Genomic DNA, 7315 nt, shown 5'->3' with positions numbered 1-7315 from the left:
ATAGACTATGTTGAGGTTTCCATCGTATTATTCCTATCAAAATGGAGAACCAAGCCCTTCAGAACCCTCATCTCCAGGGGTAACGCTGATCCTCACCAAGTTCAAGTGAGTTCAAAACTGTTTTGAACGTAACTCTTTACTCATGCAGAAATAAAACCCAATTATTGACACAAAGGTTAATGTAAGATTGACTGAGTATATCTACAAATAGTCTACCTTATTAAAGCCTCACTTCACAATAGATTTTACTTCCATGATTCATCTGGTACTATTTTGTTCATCAATTCTGTTTTCCCCACTCTTTTCCACAATACAAAGAGAGAAGTCACACTGACTACTTAATTGGCCAAATACATCAGCTGAAGTGTTACATTTTAGAATCATGGTTCCCCCCCCCCCAATTTATTTACTTCTCAAGGTGGAAAAATAGCAACGTTACTATAGAATTCAATTAAATTTTCTCAGGTTAATGGGTTCTGTGTCAAGAATGAATAACCACAAGTGCGTAAGCAATGAATACAACCATAAAGATTCATTCCTTTTATAGTATATTCTAGTTTAGGAGCATATTAGATTTTTTTTTCCAGTAGGGAAAAGAATAGGAAATACTCTTTTGTTTTCATCTTTACTGAGCAAGTGCCCCTGTCATTCTTAGTACTGTAAATTCCTTAAAATTATACCAGTCAATTTTCTTTTAAGTGCCAGAGGCCAACAGGAAAAAAAATCTTTCACTTGGGTTAACTTTACTGAATATATTTAGCCAGTAAATTATTTGCCTTCTGAACCAGAAGAACCAATATACATTTATGTTCCAAGAATGGGTTGTTTTACTTACTTTATGACTGAAGGCTGCAATAGTAGCTAAGTCAAAGGACATTTAATTAAGTTATATTTGCTTTTTCATGATCTTTTAGCTCCAGATTATAAATCAAGAATCAATGAGTGCTTAATTTCCTCTTATAGCATTAAAAGTAATTGCTTCATAAATTCACTTTAGTAATACAAATATTTGTTCAGAGTACAGCACCAAGAACTTGTTTCACTGATGAGGTGCCTAGCTTCCTTCTGTTCATTAGCAAGAGATATGATTTGCAAATTACAGGTCCATTCCCAGTCCTGGAAGGTGCAGCATGTCCCCCAACTGGCGGTTACTTCATCCTGCAAAACTTTGCAGGATGTAATGTACATTCACAATGAGTGCTGGATGAGTCTTCTGAAGGCTTTTCTTTCCTGACTCACCCCTAGAAATACCTTTCTCACAAATTGTTTTCTAAGCTTGAACACAGTTTTAATATAGATCCATATTTTAAAAGCTGCTGATATTCACTATTTTCAGTGCAGTGTTACATCAGCAATATTCAAGAGGCATTTAGCGTCCCTTTTGTGGGTAGCTGGATGCTGCAGAAAATGAGATACATATAAATACATTCAGCCCTCCTTTGCTTTATGCCTCCACGGGGGTCTCAGAGACCCATTATGTATTGGCGCTGGCGGCGGTAGGGCATCGGGGAAAATCCCTGATTATGCAAGCCCCAGCCGCCAGCGTGGGCATGGCCCTGTGCAGAGCCACAGAAGGCCCACATTATAGAAACGCAGTAACTTCCGCAGCTTCCTGGATGCTGCAGGCGCCTGCAGGGGCTCGGGCAGGCCAGCGCTGTGCATAATTGCCATTATCAGCTGTGAGGAAGACCTGGGGCCATTCCACACATCAGAAAATGTGGCCATAAGTTCACGGATTGCAAAATCACTATAGTCAATAGCGATTCTTCGTTAATCTACACTTCTGTATTTTTCACGGAATTTTATTTCCCCAATAGCGTTTTTTTAGTTCCCAACATGTTTCCGGTTTCGCCATAATCACAACAAATCACGGCACTCTTTTTTGCGCTTCTGCCCGCCCCTTGACACCAATCAAACAGAGCAACCAATGAATGGAAGAGTGTGACTCCCTGTCCCGAAAACCCCTTTACCCTCTGTAGTTCACATGTGCTCAGAGATCTGGCATCATATTCTGGAGATGAGCTGTCCCTTTCTTCAGCTTTAAAAGGCTTTGTTTCATCTGAAGTTGCCTCAGTGATCCCTACTTTCCTGTTCTATGTTTAATTTTTTTAATGGATTGGTATTTATATATATATTAGCTTTGTTTTTTTAATTGTTTTTCCGACACATTTTTTAGTGTATATGTTTCTAATCTGTTAGTTACCTTGGCTATCCTGGTCAGGGCAGAAAGGCGGGGTATAAATTTTGTCAGTGAAAATTCTAGCGCCATCACTATGACTATGGTGAGAGGAGCAACCAGGCATCCCGGGATCATTCCTGGATCCAAAACAATTGAGAATTCTCTGTACAAGGGACATTTTGTATTGTACTTTAATCATTATTTGTATTAAGTCCTGATCTTGGTGTGCTCCAATTTACCACTGAAAAGCTGAAGTAAAAGCAACATGAACCAAAAATTCACCAGTTGTTTTGACAAGTACAAAGCTCATTGGCATCCAAGTGAATTCTCATGAGTACAGACCAACTGCTAACTCTGTTAACAAAGGGGTCATTCTAGGCAGCTACACCAGTAACTCCAAACTATATAAGCATATATTTCTTATACTGTATACAGGCCATTGCTCTACCATGTCTGCTCTTTAGACAAACTTCTAATCTCTGGAAACTGCAAAAAAAAAAAAAGAAAGAAAGAAACTTTATAAAGGTACCAGCCATCTTATGAAATGATTTGGTATACTAAGTAGATATGCCTTCTGTAGACTGAATAAATAAAATGGCCCCCATATATATGTATTATTTGCTGCACGGTCAAGTTACAACTGACGTGGCAATCCCAGTAAGGGGATTTCAAGGCAAGTAAAATGCAGAGGTGGTTTGCCATTGCCTTCCTCTGCAGAGCCTTCCTTGGCTATCTCCGATCCAAGAATAGATCTTGTTTAGCTTCCAAGATCTGACAAAATTAGGCTAAACTGTTTCTCAAATGTATGTAGATACAGACATCTTAGCATCTTTTTGTGATTATGTGTTTTCTCAATCACATATTAACAGAACAACTGTGTAGAGATCCACAATTTTTTTGACATTAAAAAGAGGTCATATTTGAAAAGGCTGAGAATCACTGATGCATGTCATCCTAGCACAGGTGCCACGTATTCTCTGTATCGTTCCAATTTTAGTCTACGTACTGCCAAAGTGAGCGCTTACACAACTGATGTACGTAAATTCAACTTTGTTTTTATTATGTTCCTAAATGTTGTGGCCCATGGCTATTAATCCTGAATAAAGTATAAAGATACCATACTATGATTGCCCAAAAAGTTTTAAAATGGGACATTTTTACTTCTAGTGGTTGAAAAATGTGACATGAACATGCATCATAATAGTAGCTAGCATACATGTGTCCACATGTGTGTTGTGGCCTTTGATAGCAATCATTTGACCAATGACCTACATTTGGCCTACCATCAAATCATCAAATTCACCTAGCATTAAAGACATGAAAGTCAGAACTGAGCCAATATTCTGGAATGTAAAAATCTTATGTGGCCAGACAGTCAAGAGAGGTAAATGAGCTCCAACAGTACATTTTGTAGGACTGCACAGGTGATAGGCTGAGGGCATTTGTGTGTGATGACTTCCCTGGTTAAAATGCTTAGATCTACCTCATAGTAATGGTGAGAAGAAATGTCATTTTTTTTTTTAACAAACTGTTTTAGGAAAAATGAAAATGAGTAACAGAAAAGTAGGCCTGAGGTCAGAAACAACTGCGATATCAAAAGGAGATCTCCACTCAAGTGCAAGGGAATAATCAAGATTTATTTAGAAAATATTGCTATTAAATAAACATTACAGAAACTTCCAACTATCAAGCTTATTTATAGCTTAAGGCGTGAAAAGCCACATTAGTATGTTGAATTATATGAGTTCACTGCTGCTAGCTGACAGCATGTCAAATTATTTGCAAATATTTTCTGGAACGGTAACCTTGCAGGATGCCAGTGCCATTCAGTGTAACCTTATCACAAGACAGGAACAAAGTGTTGAGAGGAGGTCTCAGGAAATCAAATTTTTAATGCCACGTGACCTTCAACCTTTGGCCTAAAAACCCCCTTCATAAGTACCTCCTTCAGCAGAGAGTCTTGTCTTTTTGGGGTTCTTTGCTGTTGGACCAATTCCGTGGAGCTGGACTGTAAAATAGTGTGAGTGATGCCTAACTGAGAAACTCTGCTCTGGGCAGGCATTTGTGAGTACATTAGTCACATTTAAGTGGGTTTATCTCCTCCAGCCTGCTTCACCAAGCTTCTGTGAAAATTATGTAATCATTTTAACAAAGTGTTCTGTAATTGACATGAAAAAGGCAAAATAAAATAAAAATGAATTTCTCTGTAAGCAGTTTATTCATTTTAACAGCAATCCGTTTGGGAAAAATAAGAGGAGGGGAATACAAATACAGAATCTTTATGGAAATTGCACCCTTGCTGAAATTATAAGCTGTATGCCATTTAAAAGAATAATATCCCCATATGCAGAATATTTCTCCTTTAAAGATCTGCTAAAGAATAAGCTCCAACTTTTAATTGCCTGCTATGTTTTAACCGCTCTTTGCTAAATATTTCATTTTCTGTTATTTGCAATGAGGGCTGAAATGAATTTTTTTGTTGTTGTTCAAAGTTTGGGCTTTGATTATCCCTTTGAGTCTACATAAAGTGAACAATAGGTTTTGAAGGCTATTGGGGGGGGGGGGGGGCGAACAAATATTGCTGTTTGGGAAAGTCAGCTTGGTGTAGCGGTTAGGAGCACCTACTTCTGATCTGGCGAGCCGAGTCTCATTCCCCACTTCTCCTCCACATGCAGCCAGCTGGGTGAACTTGGGCTCACCACAGCACTGATAAAGCTGTTCTGACCAAGCAATAATATCAGGGCTCTCTCAGCCTCACCCACCTCACAGGGTGTCTGTTGTGGGGAGAGGAAAGGGAAGATGATTGTAAGCTGCTTTGAGATTCCTCCTGGTAGAGAAGAGCAGCATGTAAGAACCAACTCTTCTTCTTCATTTCCTGTCACTCTTTCCTACTTGCTGACCCAGGTTCAGCGCACATCATTTCACTAAAACAAATCAATAGTAGGCTATGGAAAAGACCCTTGCCTGAAAGCCTAGAGAGCTGCTGCCAGTCTGAGTAGCCAATACTGATCTTCATAAACCAGTGATCAGATTCAGTATATGGCAGCTTCATGAATGTTCAAGCAAAGATGGAAGATGGTATAACAATGCTGTTGCTGATCCTTATCTTACATCCCTGATGACACACAGAATGCTAACTGAGCTGCTGGCATGATGCATGAAAGATAAGGATATATTTCTGTTCCTCCATCCATTTCCCTAAATGAAAGTAGTCTGTCAATATTAGGTTTGGCCACAGGCCTCTAGGCTACTCTGTAAACTGTAAATTGGGAATTATCTTCCCAATTGCAACTCTTCTGCTTTGTCCATGAAGACACAACTAGTAGCAAACATTTTTTTTTCCAGTGGCAACATTTATTGGCAACACTTAGGGGCTTTTTGCACAGCTTCAAAATCGCACAATGGTTGCCAATTGGAAACGCTATTGATTTGCCATAACGCACGACGTCGTAGACAATCTGCAACACTCCTGAAACCGATCAGCAAAAAGTGCTTCGTTGTAGCGCTTTCAGGGGAATCCCAAAAAGTGGATTCACCCTCCGGAAAGCGCTACACTCTTGCAAACAATCTGCAACACTAGTGATAAAGACCTGTGCGTTAACATTGTTGCAGTTTCTTCAAAGTCCCTCCTCCTGAGCCTGTCCTCCAAACTTCCGGCGAAGCGATCGCCATTTTTTTTTCTCCGAGCGAGCGGGGATAAACGCACCAGCGAGCCTCTTTCTGTTTAGAGGCTTCCCTGGCTTCAGTCCTTCACCTTTAGTCACTAAGCACAAACCACATAAAAGCCCGTTTGCTGAAATAAAGTCCCTTTATTTTTTACACATTAATTCAGCCGAAAATCGGGCCCGTGAGAGGGGGGGGGATTTTTTTTTTATCACTCGAGGCAGCGTGGCAACGATCATACGATCAAACGACAGCTCACATTAGGCAGCTGGATGGGTCTCTCCGTTGCAACGAATCTACACAGATTCGTTACAATGGGTCTGTTTTTTTTTTAAAAAAACCTTTCTTAAAGGGAAAGGGGCTGTTTGGGAGCATGCTAACGGCTGCCCATTGGCTGCTTGACGGCCAGGGGCGGGACGAGCTTGGAAATAGCGCTTCCTTTTCTGCCGAGACCGGAAGCTGTGGGAAACGCTACAAAACGCAACTGGATTCCACTACAAAGGCAGGTATGCATAACGACGAATTCCACTATTTTAAATGGCGATTTTTCGTTCAGTGACCAATTTGCAACAAAGATCCCGGTGCGTAAAGGCCCTTACTCTTCAGTTTGAGGTGCTCATATAGCCTGATTTAAATAATGTAAGAAGAAATGAAGAGTAACAAGGATTCTTCTTCATCTTCTCCCAAACTAAGCTTCATGTTTTATGAAGATTTGATTGGTTTTGTTTCTCCCTCCCCCCCCCCCATGGAACTGAAATTTGATTACACTTATTCATAACTTTGTAAGCAGCTCCTTTATGGCAGGTAAGGAGGGATCTTCCTCAAATCTAACAATGTAAAAAGAAGTGCACAAAAGGCCTCAAAGCAACAGTGATTTTGCCCCAGTAAGGCAACCCACCTCTATACCCAATGGGATCTTAACTTAGTGCTGTTGTCACTTCTGAGAGAGAAACACAGGGAAAATACAACTGAAGTGTACTTGTATATAGTGCTGTCAATGCAGCCTAAAATGGCAGGGACAGTATTCTGTTACAGAATACAGTACATTTCTTACCACTATTTGTCCAGAGTCTCTTTGGGGTGATACTCTTGTGATGGACAGTGCTTTAACAGCAAGCCTCCAAGTGCTGAAGTATCAGAGAACTGAGAGGTGAAGAGTTAAATCTGCACTTTGCTCTGTAAAGTAAAGGTATCCCCTGTGCAAGCACCGAGTCATGTCTGACCCTTAGGGTGACGCCCTCCAGTGTTTTCATGGCAGACTCAAGCTGGGTACTCATTTTACCGACCTCGGAAGGATGGAAGGCTGAGTCAACCTTGAGCCAGCTGCTGGGATTAAACTCCCAGTCTCATGGGCAAAGCTTTCAGATGGCTGCCTTACCACTCTGCGCCACAAGAGGCTCGCACTTTGCTCTGTAGGTACTAATAAGCTGGTGATCCCTGATCCATGGGAAGTGCACCTGGCCTCGACCACGG

The 7315-nt window shown here is 40.7% G+C and overlaps 1 pseudogene; it reads right to left on the bottom strand.

Annotated features, from left to right (window-relative positions):
• Nucleotides 1-3101: 3101 nt before the first annotated feature.
• Nucleotides 3102-3200, bottom strand: LOC143844107 (U6 spliceosomal RNA; annotated as a pseudogene).
• Nucleotides 3201-7315: the final 4115 nt, after the last annotated feature.

Source organism: Paroedura picta, chromosome 8 (genome assembly GCF_049243985.1).
Source record: "Paroedura picta isolate Pp20150507F chromosome 8, Ppicta_v3.0, whole genome shotgun sequence".
Lineage (NCBI taxonomy): Eukaryota > Metazoa > Chordata > Lepidosauria > Squamata > Gekkonidae > Paroedura > Paroedura picta.
Note: the sequence above shows the minus strand (reverse complement) of the source record. Positions and strands in the feature narration are given on the sequence as shown.